Source organism: Staurois parvus, unplaced genomic scaffold (assembly GCF_062004578.1).
Source record: "Staurois parvus isolate SC_StPar_1 unplaced genomic scaffold, SC_StPar_1.0 ptg002861l, whole genome shotgun sequence".
Taxonomy (NCBI): domain Eukaryota; kingdom Metazoa; phylum Chordata; class Amphibia; order Anura; family Ranidae; genus Staurois; species Staurois parvus.
Genome location: NW_028320657.1, coordinates 89,051 through 105,214, shown reverse-complemented (window position 1 = coordinate 105,214; position 16,164 = coordinate 89,051). Strand labels below are relative to the sequence as shown.

The 16,164-nt window shown below is 40.3% G+C and overlaps 1 long non-coding RNA gene across 1 annotated transcript in view; it reads right to left on the bottom strand.

The window, feature by feature from the left end:
• Nucleotides 1-9,548: 9,548 nt before the first annotated feature.
• LOC149429021 (uncharacterized) overlaps nt 9,549-16,164 on the bottom strand; it is a 34,223-nt gene continuing 27,607 nt past the window's right edge. Inside the window, exon 2 of the long non-coding RNA XR_016310626.1 lies at nt 9,549-12,406. This is a non-coding gene — a long non-coding RNA (uncharacterized LOC149429021). The remainder of the gene's footprint in view (nt 12,407-16,164) is intronic.

Genomic DNA, 16,164 nt, shown 5'->3' with positions numbered 1-16,164 from the left:
AAGGGAAGCGCACTGACAGACCAAGGAAGACATCAAAGCGTCAAGATAGAAAACTTAAAACAATATTCCTTGAAAACAGAAAATGCACAACAAAACAAATGAGCAGAAACTGGAGTCAATGTCTGTAACCGAACTGTAAGACATCACCTAAGAATCAATTGAAAGGATGTTTGGTGATGATGACATCATTTTTCAGGATGCTAATACATCTTGCCATAGGGCAAGAGCCGTAAAAACTTTCCTTCAAGAAATACATATAATGTCATGGGCATGGCCTGCAAATAGTCTGGACCTCAATCCAACTGAAAATCTATGGTGGAAATGAAAGAAAATGGTCCATGACAAGGCTCCAACCTGCAAAGCTGATCTGGCAACTGCAATAAGAGAAAGTTGGAGCCCAATTGATGAAGGATAGTTTGTCAATAGTTAAATTCATGCCTCAGAGAATTCAAGCTGCTATAAAAGCCAGAGGTGGTGCAACAAAGTACTAGTGGTGTGCTGTAGTGGTTTTTTTTCATGATTTCATATTTTTCTCAGAATTGAGTGATTCCATATTTTTTTCCTCCACTTGTTCAGCAAAAACATTTACAGCTGACTACAGTTTTCTTTCTTTTTTATTTTTTTTAGGTGTTTCTTAAAGCCAGAAGGTTGGAATGTTAAATGGAAATAGTTTTGAGGCATGTCTGTGATTAGTTTTTTTCCTATACAATTAAACAATTGAATGAACATTGTCCAAGAGTGGTGATGATCTGTTGCCGGTAGCCCTAACAGACATGTTAGGGCTATGGACAGGCATATGTGAATTGACCTGTATACATCCTTTTACCTCTGACTGTCATGTTTTAGGTCTGAAAAATCATAAAAGGGTGCAAACCAGACAGATTGAACGGTAGTTAGATGTAAACTAGCGCACGTATATGTTAACATCCACCTGCCCAAAGACTGTCTGGTACAATCAGTTTTTTTTTTTCATTCAACACATTGGGATGAACCAAAAAAACTGGGGAGGAGCTCACTGTAATAACTATCCGATGTTAGTACAGTGATCTCCCCGCTGAGCTATTGTGTTATGACAGGGGGATGGCCCCCCCACCAGATCACACTGCTCATTGCTCATTGCCATTGGCTGCCAGCATTGATCATATGCAGGTTTTCCAGCATGTCTGCTTAGCCGGCTTCTGTCAGACAGGCTGGTGGACACACAGGGTTGTCCGGTTTCTGTTGACCTGACCAATATATGGCTTGTGTGAATGGGGCTTAACATTGATCTTCCCTTCAGATCCACATGTGAAACTGACAGGCAGACCTAATAAGAAGGCTCATCTGAACCGACCCTTAAGTGACCTCCAGAAGATTTTACCCCCTTCATAGCGCTGTGCTATTTTAACTTGAAATTGCTCAGTCATGCAACGCTTTGCTCAAATGAAGTTTCTATAATTTTGTTTCCACACAAATAGAGCTTTCTTTTGGAGGTATTGTATCACCACTGCGTTTTTAATTTTTTTATTATATAAACAAAAAAAACAATCATTTTGAAAAAAATTATCTAATTTCTGTTATAAAACATATCCAATGAAAAAAAGATCTAATTTCTTCATAAATTTAATGGAATTTACGAGCTATGATTCTATACTGGTAATGGCAATGATCAGTGACTTATAGTGGTACTGTGATAGTGAGGCAAGCAAGCTGGTGCTAACAGACCCTCGCTGGGAGGTACACTAACTGACACCTCAATAGTGACACTGTACAGTATTAAATCTGATCACTGTATTAAACAACACTGGCTGGGAAGGGTTTAACATCAAGAGGCAATCAAAAGGTTAACTGTGTGCCTAACAAGTATAATATGTGCTGCTTTTACTGGCTGTTTTTTCTCCCTGCTTCTTGATCTGTGTACATAGCCCTGTGTGTTTGTAAACACAGGGCTCTGTGCTGTAATTGGCTACATCAGGTCTCAGCCATAAATCATTGGCCGGGACCTACTGACAAAATCCCTCTGTGGCCATTGACAATGGGGGCTAGCAGCGGGCGTGTGCATGCACGTCCGAATCTGGAACAGGCTGGATGACATATGTGTACGTGATCCGTGCTGCCCGCCTGGGAACTGGTTAAGGCTGAATTCACACAGGAACGGAGAGCTGCCAGAGCCCTTCATCTCTCTGACAGCTCCCTGTTCCGAACTTACATGTAAAACATGAGTGTGCAAGAACTAAAAAAGGAGGGAGGACATGGAGTAGGGCTCTCATTGTCTATATCATTGAACAGTGCAGGTATAAAGACAAATAAGGCCTCTTGTTCGTAGGATTTACAAAAGTATATTTAAAAGCTGGAGTGAAGGGTATTCAGTCCCTTCGGTATTCCACATCTGCAATACCAATACATGTCCCTGTGTGGATGGTGGGATGGAGTTCACGAGCAGTTAGCTCATCAGGGCAATAATGGTATGATGCTAGAGAGGACCTTTTTATTTATTTATTTTTTGTACCAGCTTTTTTTGAGGTGTACAAAAATACACTTCATTGATGTTTATGTACAGTGACATGCTCTCCTGTCTGGTGCGCTGCCATAAAATGCAGCATGCCTGATGCAGGGCAGTGAAAGTTGGATACACAGAAAACAATCCTTGCAGTGACCAGAATTTTACAGTGCTGTAAAACGTCGGTCACCGCACAGTGTGAATCAGCCCTTAAAGTGATTCTGAAGGTTCTTTTTTTTTTTTTTGGTAAAATAATAAACATGTCTATATTTGTGTGCAGTGGTTTTGCACAGAGCAGCCTGGATCCTTCTCTTCTTGGGTCCCCCTGCAGGCTCTTCTGGCCCCTCCTGTCTGTTGGGTGCCCCCACAGGAAACAGCTTGCTATGGGGGCACCTACTGCTCCGTGTGTCCATTCACACACGGAGCCGTGGCTTGGCCCCGACCCATTTCTCTCCTCATTGGCTGACTGGCTGTGATTGACAGCAATGGGAGCCAATGTCTCCTACTTACTGTCTTAGCCAATGAGGAGTCAGAGACCTGGGACAGCCAAGGCTGTCATTCATATCGCCGGATTGTGATGAGGCTCAGGTAAATATTGAGGGGGCTGGGGGCACTGCTACACACAGGTTTTTTTTACCTTCATGCATAGAATGTGTGTAGGTAAAAAAAAAACTTCAGCCTTTACAACCGCTTTAAGGGTATGTCCAGCCAAATTTTTTTTGTTCTTTTCCTTTTCGTTTTGGATTGATTGTGGAAGTGATATAACCATTGTTAGGTACTATCTGGAGCTCTATTAGAGGGCCTGTGCAGAACCTACATTGGTTTTGGCTGAACCTACACTGTAAATATTGGAGAATACTAAAAGTCGATATTTTGGGGGTTAAGGTATGGGGTTTGAGTAGGGTCTAGTACAAGAGGGCAAAGGTCAAGGCCAGATTAACAAAGAGGCAACAGAGGCTCCTATCTTGGGTGCATTAGCTTAGAAAGAGGCACAGCTAAGTTGGGAGCTTTTAGCTCTGTACTAGCTATTAAATACACCCTAAAAGACCTGACTCTTACTATAGTGTTGTGTGCAGAAATGTTTTCCCTTGATCTGCACGATGTCAGTTGTGGTAAACCTGCAATTAAAAAAAAGTAAAAGAAAAGTTTAACTTTTTATTAACTAATTTATCAATTTTTTATGCTTGGTTAATTTTTTTTTTTTTTGCTGATTTTTTTTTTCTTAGGCTTGTAAAATGTATGTTTTTACAACACCACATGAAAAGAAAAGCTTTGTACTAAAAACAGAATTTCAGTGCCTCTATAAAAAGGGGCAGGTATCAGGCTTAGAATCAGTTTTGGTTACAATAATGTTAATGTAAGTCTGGCTGTAGTTCACCATGCTCTCATCTCTGTGGGTGCTAGCAGACACCACCCGTTCGTCAACCGTTCTAAAGGTAAATGATTATCAGACAGTTTAGAAAACCCTCCCAAGACTGCCATTTTTTCCTCTGGCATTACTGGAGTCTGTGTACACCTACCCTACCATAGCCAAGCCAATTGTTTGTGTTTATGGAACCATTGTGTGATTGTGGTGTCTGGAAAGTCAGATTGAGATAAAATAGAATAAGCTTTTTAGAATAAGATACATTAAGCTGGTTCTAAAGGTTCAAGGTTTTTTACCTTCGTGTATTCTATGCGTGACTGTAAAAAACCTTCGCTTTGCAGCAATCCCCCCAGCACCCCCTAATATTCACCTAAGCCCCCTCTCGATCCAGCAATGTGCACAGGTGTCTCGGCTATCCTGGGACACCCTCTTCTCATTGGCTGGGACAGTAATAGGAGCCATTGGCTCCCACTGCTGTCAATCACAGCCAGTGAGCCAATGAGAAAAGAGAGGGGGTGGGGCCGGCTGCGGCTCTGTATGTGAATGGACACATGGAGCAGTGGGTGCTTCCACAGCAAGCTGCTTGCTGCGAGGGCACCTGACAGGAGGGAGGGACCAGAAGAGGAGGATCTGAGCTGCTCTGTGCAAAACCACTGCACACAGCAGGTAAGTACAGGCATGTTTGTAATTTCTTCTTTAAAAAAATGAGCCTTTAGAATCACTTTAACAATTCCTTTAGTTATTACAGATCTCAATATCTACAGAAGGCCCCATTCCACTCTACTATACTTTAGATCAGGGGTCTCCAAACTTTAAAGCCTGAAGGAGAGGAATCTGTCCCTTTGTTAGAGGGGGAGTAGAAATGTCCCAGCATCAGTGGGATTAAACAATGCTTCAGGCTGGGTGGTCAGTGGCAGTAAGAAAATGACATAGTGCCCATTCTACAATGGGCAAATTTTTGCTAGTTAAAATTCAACAGTGGTCTTACTTGTACATGTTTTCTGAAAACATGGAAGTCACCGTGGTTAGTGCTCTCTGTTAGCAAGCAGGTCTAGGTGCTCATATAGATTAGGCAGCAGGGCAGTTAACACTGATCTATAGCATTGGATTCCTATTAATACACATTAAATGTACATGCTATTCCTTTGTTTGCATGAGCTTCCCTATGGAGTTCTTGTTTTACCCTACAAACTGAAAAAGTTAGACCTAGGCTTCTAACTAACTAGGCCCTATTGTGCATGGATGAGTACCTGTACTATAGGGACATTAGCAGGTAATTTGCAGATAATATTGTACTGATTTATTTCTATATAACATGGCAAGTCATTTGAGTAATTTCAGCTGACCTACAAATCACTTCTAATTTGGCATCTGCGTTATGAACCATGATATCGAATAGAGTTATGTCTGTAGCCATAATGATCTCATTTCACGGTGTCTGTGCAAGTTCAAGCTATGACCTACAGAAAAGTTTCTTGCTTTATTACCATATGTACCCCTTAATAATATTTTGATGTGTTTATCAAGTTCCCATCACAAGTGTACATTTATGATCACTATCTCCTAACTATAAGGCCTCATGCACATTGGGCATAAAAATGTTGCTTATATTTAATGTATTTATTTAGCTCCATCAATTTACGCAGCGATATATATAAAATATATATATATATATATATATGAGATAGTGTACATTCACATCAGTCCCTAACTTTCAAGGGGTGTACAATCTAAAGTCCCTAACTTACATTCATACATACACATACTAGGGCCAATTTAGACAGGAGCCAATTCACCTACCAGTATGTCCTTGGAGTGTGGGAGGAAACCAGAGTACCTTGAGGAAACCCACACAGGCACAGGGGGAACATGCAAACTCCAGGCAGGTGGCGCCGTGCCTGGGATATAGGCATTTGGCATTTTTTTCCTTCAGCTTGTAGCAGCAGCTTTGTTAGCCTAAGGAGGCAGATTTACTAAAACTGGAGAGTGCAAAATCTGGTGCAGCTTTGCATAGAAACCAATCAGCTTGCAGGTTTTATTGTTAAAGCGCAATGGGTAAGCTGAAGTTAGAAGCTGATTGGCTACCATACACAACAGATTCTGAGTGCTCTTGTTTTAGTAAATCTGCCTGTGTCCATGTGCAGTTGGCCATTTACAGGCATATTTGAAGAGGAGTGTTTACAGACTGGGGGAAAAAAAAAATCACAAATGCATTTTTGAGGAGTTTTCAGGCCAAAAAAAAAACCACTTGACATGTATAAATGCAGCATTTTCAAGTGTAAATTGACTATACTGAAAGATGAGCAGAGGGAAATGTTTTTGGAAAAAAACCTATAAATGTGTGTGCAGTAAGTCCGTATAAGCAATTTTTCTGCTTTTTTTTTCGGGCAGAGGTTCTGGTGTTTTTTCAAGCGCCTAGCGTGTATATAATAATTCCGGCCATAGACGGTTCGTTTATCTGCCGAATTTTCGGCTGAAAAATGAAAAATCGGTTGTTCTGTTGCCACTAATGCTTATGAGAATTGTTAATTTTTCGTAAATTTTCTAGCATGACCGATAAAGGAAACAAGGAGGAACCTTTGAAAATCGGCCGACGACATTGCCCCACTAAAGGTGCGAATATCAGCCGATTATTCTTTCGGACGATAAACGAACCGTCTATGGCCTGCATTAGGCTGACCATACACTATACAATTTTCTGTCCAATTTCCTTTAGATTTACCTTCAATTATGTAGTGCAAGGGCCTGCCTAATTGGCTACAATTGAAAGTGTTGTTTAGGTTTGACCTCATATTATATGGTTTTTGTTAAATCTAAAGCAAAATTCTCAAGAAAGTTGTATAATGTATGACCAGCCTTAAACTGAAGTAAAAGCAGTTTTTATGGGGTTTTTGGATACACTGACACAACTTGCCTACAATGAAGAGTGTTCTACATCCTGCTGGCAGCTTCTTGTTATAGAAATCTTCCCTTCACTGATGACAGATCCTAATCACAGCTGTGAATTTCTGGTACTGCATGGGTTTGGTGCAGTGGCTGTGACAGTCTGTCAATGCTTACCCTCCCCTCTCCTCCATTAAGAAACCCCCTTGTATCGTTTTCACAAAATAAAATAAGTTCTAGGAGTGGAGTAAGGGGTCCTGTCTTCCATTCGCTCCTCCACTCACAGAAAATTTCTCGAAAACAATACAAGGTGTTTTCTTTAATGGAGGAAAGAGGGGGGCAAGGGTGTGGGGAGGATTTCTACAATAAGAAACAGCCAGCAGGACGCAAGACACCATTCATGAGAGGTGAGTTATGTTCCTGGTCCAATATAACAAAAATAAACTTCAGTCTAAAAATATATAAAGATTTTGAAAAAAGTAGAAATATTTCCTCTGCTCTGCGATTTATTATTTGCTGTTTTGAATTTAAAAAAAGATTTTTATATCAAAAGCCAGCAAGTCCCCCTCCTTGGCCAGTTTTCTAGACTTTCTTATATACGTTATGTATAATTAGCATTATCAGTAAATTTTGAAACTTTTTGAAAAGCATTTATTTTTGTTTTTGTACCCAGATCCATTTACAGTTGAGTCTATATGCTCGTCTTTAGAGGCAGGGGTCATGAGCTAGGAATATATAAATATACCTAACAGACTTTTATTGGCCTCTGTTCTCCTATATGTATAATCTGGTGTCCAGGACAGCATGACTATGTACAGTTTGTGTGTTTAAAGTTCATAGAACAAGCAGCTGTGCACACCTTGTGTTATGTACATACTGTGATGTCTGTACCGGCACTGTGGGTGCTTTACATGACCCTGAGCTTCCTTCAATCCAGACATGGGGGTTTGTCTGCAAAGCATGTACAAGCATCCCAAGGGTGTAGACCATAACGGTACAAAATGTAGGAGGTACATAGGAGAAACTCGGAACCACTGGGGTACTGGGACTATTTTGAATTATAAATATTTTATATTATGCACATTTTTTTGAATTGCAGTTAAATGAGCAGGCTCTACTTATAGTGAATGCAGGGTCCTGGGTTTAGTAACACTTTATCTGGTCTCCCACAGTACACACAACATGGAAGTGCAAATATTTAGGGTGGCTCCACTCTACATGGAGGAGCAAAGGGGCCACCTTTGGGCGGCAGCATTTTCTGGGGGTAAGATAAAGCCTGGTACATACTATAAGCCCAGTGGGCTGAATGACAAAAAAAAATTAAAATTGACAGATTGATGATTAGAGGGAAGGGGCATACCCCTCTTCACACAGCACACAAGAACAGAGCTGAGGCTATCAAACACAGGCTGTGGGCTAGAGGTGCCTTCCCTGGTTTTTTCTTTTGCTGTAAAGACATATGTCAAGTGATTCATGCTCATAGCAGAGGAATGAGGCAGCAGACAGAAATGACGCTTGATGCTCTGGGTTGTGACAAGCACATACAACAGAGCAGGGGTCCTCAATCTGTAGCCTTCAGAGCCCGCTGATGTGGCCCTCGACCTCCAACCAGGGAAACACATTCTCAGGTTAGCAACCCATGGATTGTGATCTGGGCTTGCCGTCCTACCATCCAAAAGCATCACAGTGCACCGAGTTAAGGCTGGCAGTGGAGGAAGCAGGTGGCTGCAGAGGGAGCAGGAGCTGCATGGGCCGATGCTTCCTCTGTAGGGCTGGCTCCTGTCCCAGGTTTAGTGATACCAAGTGCACTTTAGCACCGGGCTGCTAGAAAGGTCCCAGGCGCAGAGCAATGCCAGTAGGAGCTGGAAGAGGAAAAGAAGGTCAGTGTATTAAACAACACATACACCATGCTTTTGCAATCGGAATTTTAGTGCCTATAAAAAGGTCAACAACTATTAGCTTGTTTTCACACTGATCCAAGGGTGCAGTGCAATGCAGCTGCCACTTTCCTGTGGGTTACCTGCACTGAGCCATAGACTTCTGTTATATCCTGAAGGTTTCACTTGCAGAAAGTGCACAACACCCGCAAGATATAATAGAAGTCTAACCTTCAAAAAGTCATAGGTGCACTGCGCTACAGCTGAGGTTTGTGTAAATGCAACGCATCGGTGTGAAAGCAGAGCTTTACGTAAATTAATAAAAGCTGACCATTGTAAGCGCCTCTGTCACTGTTAAAAAGCTTCACTGCTCTAAGTTGCACTTTTTCTGGACAGCTTGGTCTGCTAAAGGAAGTGTAAACATCCCAGATTAAGAGCAGGGACCAGCTGAATTTTGATAAATACGTGGGTTCGCCTGCTTGACAAGTCACTTGTTTAAGGCTGGCCATACGCTATACAATTTTCTGCCCAATTTTCTTTAGATTTACCTGCAACTATGTAGTGCAAGGGCCTGCCTGAAAATTGTATAATGTATGGCCAGCCTGACTTCTGTTAAGGGTACATGTTGGAAAATTTTCCATCAATCATTGGCTGCAGCTGCTGATCAATGTATTCCTCTATCCACCTTGTTTGTGCGAATGGAGGTATCTTTTTTTTTTTTCCTCCATTCAGGCTACTGGCTGAATGATAGAAAAAAAAATATTAACTGTGTATGGCCAGCTTTACTAAAAAAAAAAAAAAAAAAAAACTCTAAAAAAGAAAATGAATCCAGCCACCACCGACTTGGCAAACTGAAATATAGAACATTTTCATTTTTGTGTTTAATACTGCTTAAACATCCTAATAAATAATGATTATAAAATGCTCAAAAAAACAAGTACACTTGCATAAAAATCACATTTATTTCACATTCAGATATGCTCTTTAAAATATAGCATTGGACGGTAAAAGGAATCTCTGTATACATAGTTTTCCAAACTAGTGACATCAAAACCAAAAGCTGCCCATATACAGTAAGATCTTGTTTGATCCCATCAACCATTTTTTACCATTTAGTAGGAAGCCTATCCTAGTGGATTTAACTAGGGGTATTACTCAAGACTAACTTACTGCACATTTTAGGAACATTTTGGAGAATCGACTAATCAAACTTCCCGTACAAAGTGAGCTGAATCATAAATGGCAGTATTCAGATTTCATCAAGTGTATTCAAGAAGGCGAAAAGCAATGACCAAATGACAGTAACATGGTGCAGCCAATCAGAATTTGTGTCTCACTATTTTTACTTTAAAGCCGAAGAGCAATTGGTAACTAGGGGGTTATTATATTATACTTTGTCCATTATTGCAAAGATTCATTCAATAAACATCATGTATGAGTAGACTCTGTTTAACATATACAGATATAGGCAAATAACGTGGAGGGAAAGTCCCACAACCAAACATTTCTAGGAGTTTTTTTTGGCACAAGAGACATGCAAACTCTTTTGTCAATAACCTCTTTCCCCAGCACCTAGCAGATTTTGTAGTTGCTACAGACAGTATATTGCGCCATGCAGTGTATAGTCCTTTCTTGATAAGATGCCAAGAATAGAGCTGGGTTCCGGGGAAAATGTACATTTTGTGTGCTTGTGCATGAATTAGATCATCGGTGGCCACCCAGACAGGGAATTAGTACACACAGCAATAAGAACATTTTTAGTACAGGATAGAAGTATTAGAACCTCGATTAGTTTTTTGGGGTTTTTTTGCTGTGTGCAACCTCAGAGAATTCCTGTCACTGCTAGTGCCACCTAGGACAGAAAGTGAATGAAAATCTCTCCATTAAGAACACACTCTGCAACATAAATCTGACACATGGCATACTCCTTCCCGGATTTATCCAAAACTACAATTAAAAAATATGGGTAAAATCATTTGCTACCAAGACATTAAAACCTGCAGAGTAGCCCCAGATATACACAGTTTGTCTATTGTATTTGGATGGAATCACCCAGGCTTGGCTGTTGTCACATATGTGGATATATTCCATGCGGTTACACAAACCAATAATGTGCCAGAGGTTAAGTTAACATTGGTTAACTGAAACGTGGAATGGATAGCATATTAGCACTTGCCACTGCTTTGGGTCCTGAGGGTATAAAGGGGCCCCATTTAAGGGGCTCTTGAGGCAAATTAAACATATAAAATCTGTTTGCATATGAAGTTAACTCTTATCCAGTACTATATCATTGCAGAGGTTTCTGTGGACACAAACCCTGCACCCCTTGTGACATTTCCAATCAAGAAGAGGTAACGTCAGACATACAGTGGGAGACTTCAGAATCTTGGTTGTTGTTAGCCACTGATCCCATCATCCCCCTTTGTGGGCTGTGTATGAGGGAAGAATTGTTTAGCTGTCTTGGGTTAACCATACACATTAAAGGATAAGTTCACCTTTATAAAAAAAAAAAAAAAAACTTTTTGCAGGGAATGTGCATTTATTTATTTTTTTGTTTGTGGAGCTTCTAAAGCATTGCACCAGTGATCAGCGGAGCGCTAGCACCATGCAGAACTTCCCCTGACCTGTCAGTATATCTGCTTGCTCATACATTCCATATGGGCAAGCAGCTACTAACTGACAGAAAAGCTCAATAAACTACCACAGCGCTGTGGAGTTCATTGAAAACTCCAAGCCGACAGACGTGGAGGCTGTTGGAACTTGTAGTTTTCCCATTCAAAGAATACATTAAATGAGTGACGCGGCTGGTGCCCAGCACATTTTTAATTTTTTTTTTATTGTGACAGCACCCCTGCTAGCTGTCACAACGAGGGTCTGGGGATGCGGGGGCCAGTCCAATCGTAACATGTAACATGGTACACCCTGAATATGGGTTTAACATGTAACATGTTACAAAAGGTGAACTTATCTTTTAAGGTTCCATGATTGCTTACTTGATTTCCCCGTCCACCCCAAACAGAGTAGATAGAGGAATCACCCCTGCCAGCTGTTGTACTCAGATAGCTGCAACACCTGTACTTGGTACATACTTTATGTTAGGATCTATTAAAGCAAGAAAGGTCACCCATGGGGGCCAATCAAAATTTTGCTATGGGTCTACAATGAGCTAGAGTTGTTAAGTCTAAGTATATAGGGATTAAGTTAACATTATCAGTCTGGTACCTATATACTTAATCCCTAAAACCACAGTGAGCCTGCCTACTTGTAAGCCAGTCATCAATACTTCCCCCTCATTCTCTAAGGTTAATATCACAATGGTATAATGATAAATTACTCCATGACATTGATTTTGCTGCTATTACAACTCTAACATTCTACATTAAAACAAAGGCATTTTGCTGGTTTGAGCTAATATAGCAGATTTGCCAAGCAAAATACATCCAGTATTATTTGATAAACCAATACAAAGTGCAATGAAGATTTGTAAAGTTCAGTAATTCCCAGTGCCCAATCAGATTTCAGTTTACTGGATTGAGGTGGTTTCTGATTGGTTACTGTGGTTAACCACACATGGTAGCTGTTCTTTGTGCTGCCGGTCCTGTGTGGGCAGCCTATCCTCTGGTACGTCACTTGTTGTACACATACTACTTGATTGGCGTTGATGCTCCATGAAATTTGGTAGGACTCTGAAAAGGGCAGATTTGAAATACTGTGCTGGTCTTGTATCATTTGTGTTATCTTCATGTCCCTGACCTTTCAGTATATATTAGAAGAGCCTCTCCAAGCGAGCATATCAGGAAACTATGGAGAGAAAACACACGATAAATATTATTCAGTAAGGACAGGATCAATGAAACATAGAACCATCACCTAAACATAGAAAACTGGGTTACCTTCGGGTACAGCCCATAAATCCTGATCTAAAGCTCAGCACCACAGAAGATGTAAGTTCACCTAATTATATGAATCGGATACTCTCCAAGAAAATCCCAAATCTCATGAATGTGATCTGCTGTATAGTGTGCAAACCATCAAGTGCATATTCTTGCTAATAGAAGAATTGTGTGAAAAGTATTGAGCTTAAATGGATTTGCTCATCTCTACCAGACATGTTTGGGCTGATTGCTCATCAGTTGTTTGTATAGAATCAGAGAACTGAACAATCTGGCACAATTTATTTTCCAAAGATACAGAACTTTACTACTTCCAACCAATTGTCTTTGCTTGTTCATTAACCACCTCACTGTTGGATTGCCAGCAGTAAGATTCTGGTTGGCCACAGATGGACAGGCATCCCACCAATTTGCACATTCACATTTCCATCATCTAACAATCAAGAAGCACTGCAACCTTTTCTACTACTTGGTCATTATGTTATTGTATTTTGGTTACATTACACATTATCACATGTTTTGGAAGTGGATTTTTTTTACTTTGTTTTTTTATATATATCTATATCTATCCATTCAGTCTTATCCGACCCTTGGTGATTACATGGACCGTCACTCGTAAGCGACTTTTTCCATGAATTCTCTTAGCAATTATTTTACAAGATAGGTGGCCAGGTCTTTCCCCAACCTCTACCATGCAGGAGATCCCGCATGGCCAGGGATAAAACTAGGACAATTTAGACATAAATATATGTATATATATATATATATATATATATATATATATATATATATATACATACATACATACACATATACATACATGTACACACACACACACACACACAGTTGCAAGAAAAAGTATGTGAACCCCTTGGGATTTGCATGAATTGGGCATAAAATGTGCTCTGAACGTCATCTAAGTCACAACAATAGAAGAACACAGTCTGTGAATGTTTACATGTTATGTGCAATTAAACCATGGCAACATCTAATGTTTGTGTAGTATTATGTTCAGCAGACTGTGTTCTATTGTTGTGACTTAGATGACGTTCAGAACACATTTTTTTGCCCAATTCATGCAAAACTCCACGTAATCCCAAGGGGTTCACATTTTTCTTGCAACTGTATATATATACACATACACACACATACATTTTTATGTTACTGCACATGTGAATGCAGATTATGGTGGTGAAAGCCTCATTGCCCTTTTCTTCAGTCAGTCGTGTAGAGATTCTCCAAAAGGTCAGATAAAGGTTTAAACATTCTTGCTTGCTTCTAATGAACCCCCACACAGCTTGATGCTCTCCTATTTGTCATAATCTATGCTCACACTACAAATGATAAAGACCATAAGGCTGGGTTCACATATATGTGGTGTGGTAAATCACATGTGATTTGCACAGGAACTGCACCACATTCCTGTGCAAATCACATGTGATTTGTGTGTGGTGCGACTGGAGCCATACATTTGGCTTAAATCCCACTGCACCCACACTAAAAAGGTGCAGGACCCTTTTTTGGTCCTCACTAGAATCGGATCATATGGGTATTCACACCTATGCAATCTGAATCTGCACATCACACCATGTTTTGCAGACTGAATTCGGGGTGTTGTTACCTTAACCCCCCCCGCAGGGGTTTGATTCTGATGCAGTGCGGAATTCGCACAGAAAACGCTGCAAATTCCAAAAGGGAACCTGAGTTGGCTTAAAATATTTCAACATAACTGCGCTGACATAGGTCCTGCAAATACAGTACCTACAGTATATTGTGTATATTGCAAATATTGTTTATATTATGTATAATGTATATGTTATGCATAATATATATATATATATATATATATACACACACACAGTTGTTTTCAAAATAATAGCAGTGTGTTGAAAAAAGTGAATAAAGCTCAAAATCCTTCTAATAGCTTTTATTTCCATACACACAAATGCATTGGGAACACTACACATTCTATTCCAAATCAAACATGAAGAAAAATATATCAAATTTGTGTTGTTCCTCTAAAAAAAATTGAAGAAAAGTGAATATTAAACTGTTCAAAAAAATAGCAGTGTTTGTATTCTTCTTTACAAACTCAAACATTCACTATATAAACTGAAAAATGTTTGAAGATTTTGCTTTCCTTTGAATCACTTAATGAATATTTAGTTGTATAAGCACTGTTTCTGAGAACTGCTGTACATCTGTGTTGCATGGAGTCAACCAACTTCTGGCACCTGTGAACAGGTATTCCAGCCCAGAATGATTGGACTACATTCCACAGTTCTTCTCTATTTCTTGGTTTTGCCTCAGAAACTGCATTTTTGATGTCACCCCACAAGTGTTCTATTGGATTAAGATCCGTGGATTGGGCTGGCCACTCCATAACGTCAATCTTGTTGGTCTGGAACCAAGATGTTGCACGTTTACTGGTGTGTTTGGGGTCGTTGTCTTGTTGGAACACCCATTTCAAGGGCATTTCCTCTTCAGCATAAGGCAGCATGACCTCTTCACGTATTCTGATGTATTCAAACTGATCCATGATCCCTGGTATGCGATAAATAGGCCCAACACCGTAGAATGAGAAACATCCCCATATCATGATGCTTGCGCAACCATGCTTCACTGTCTTCACAGTGTACCGTGGCTTGAATTCAGTGTTTGGGGGTCGTCTGACAAACTGTCTCCAGCCACAAGACCCAAAAAGAACAATCTTACTTTCATCAGTCCACAAAATGTTGCACCATTTCTCTTTAGACCAGTCAATGTGCTCTTTGGCAAATTGCAACCTCTTCAGCGCGTCTTTTTTTCAACAGTGGTACTTTGCGGGGGCTTCTTGCAGATAGCTTGGCTTCACATAGGCATCTTCTAATTGTAACAGTACTCACAGGTAACTTTACACCTTCCTTGATCTTCCTGGAGCTGATTGTTGGCTGAGTCCTTGCCATTTTGGCTATTCTATCCATTTGAATGGTAGTTTTTTGCTTTCTTCCACGTCTTTCAGGTTTTGGTTGCCATTTTAAAGCATTTGCGATCATTTTAGCTGAGCAGCCTATCATTTTCTGCACTTCTTTATATGTTTTCCCCTCTTCAATCAACTTTTTAATCAAGGTACGCTGTTCTGAACAATGTCTGGAACGACCCGTTTTCCTCAGAATTTCAGAGAGATGCACTGTAACCAGCATGTACAACATTTGCTGCCTTCCTTCCTTAAATAAGGGCAATAATTGCTACCTGTTTTTCAAAGAATGAATGACCTCACTAATAGAACTCTACACTGCTATTATTTTGAACATGCCCCTTTCAATTAGTGATTCAATTACACAGAATCAGCAGCATGCATGTCATGACTGCTGGGTCTGTTGGATTTCTATTACTCTACTACACCTGCTAGTAAATTATTTGCCATGTAGAAATATAATTTCTACCAAAAACAGTGATTGATCAGGTTAGTGATGTCTGACTGCTATTATTTTGAACACAACTGTATATACACACACACACGGCGGAGGTGACAGATCGCACCACAGCACGGCCCTGCGGGCATGTGCAATGCGCGTTCCTGAAAGGACGCCATATGACGTCCACCCGGAGGGACGAGCTGTTCTGGTTAAATAAACAACCAAAAACACATCAGATCTCATTGGGGAAAAATATGTTGGATCTCTA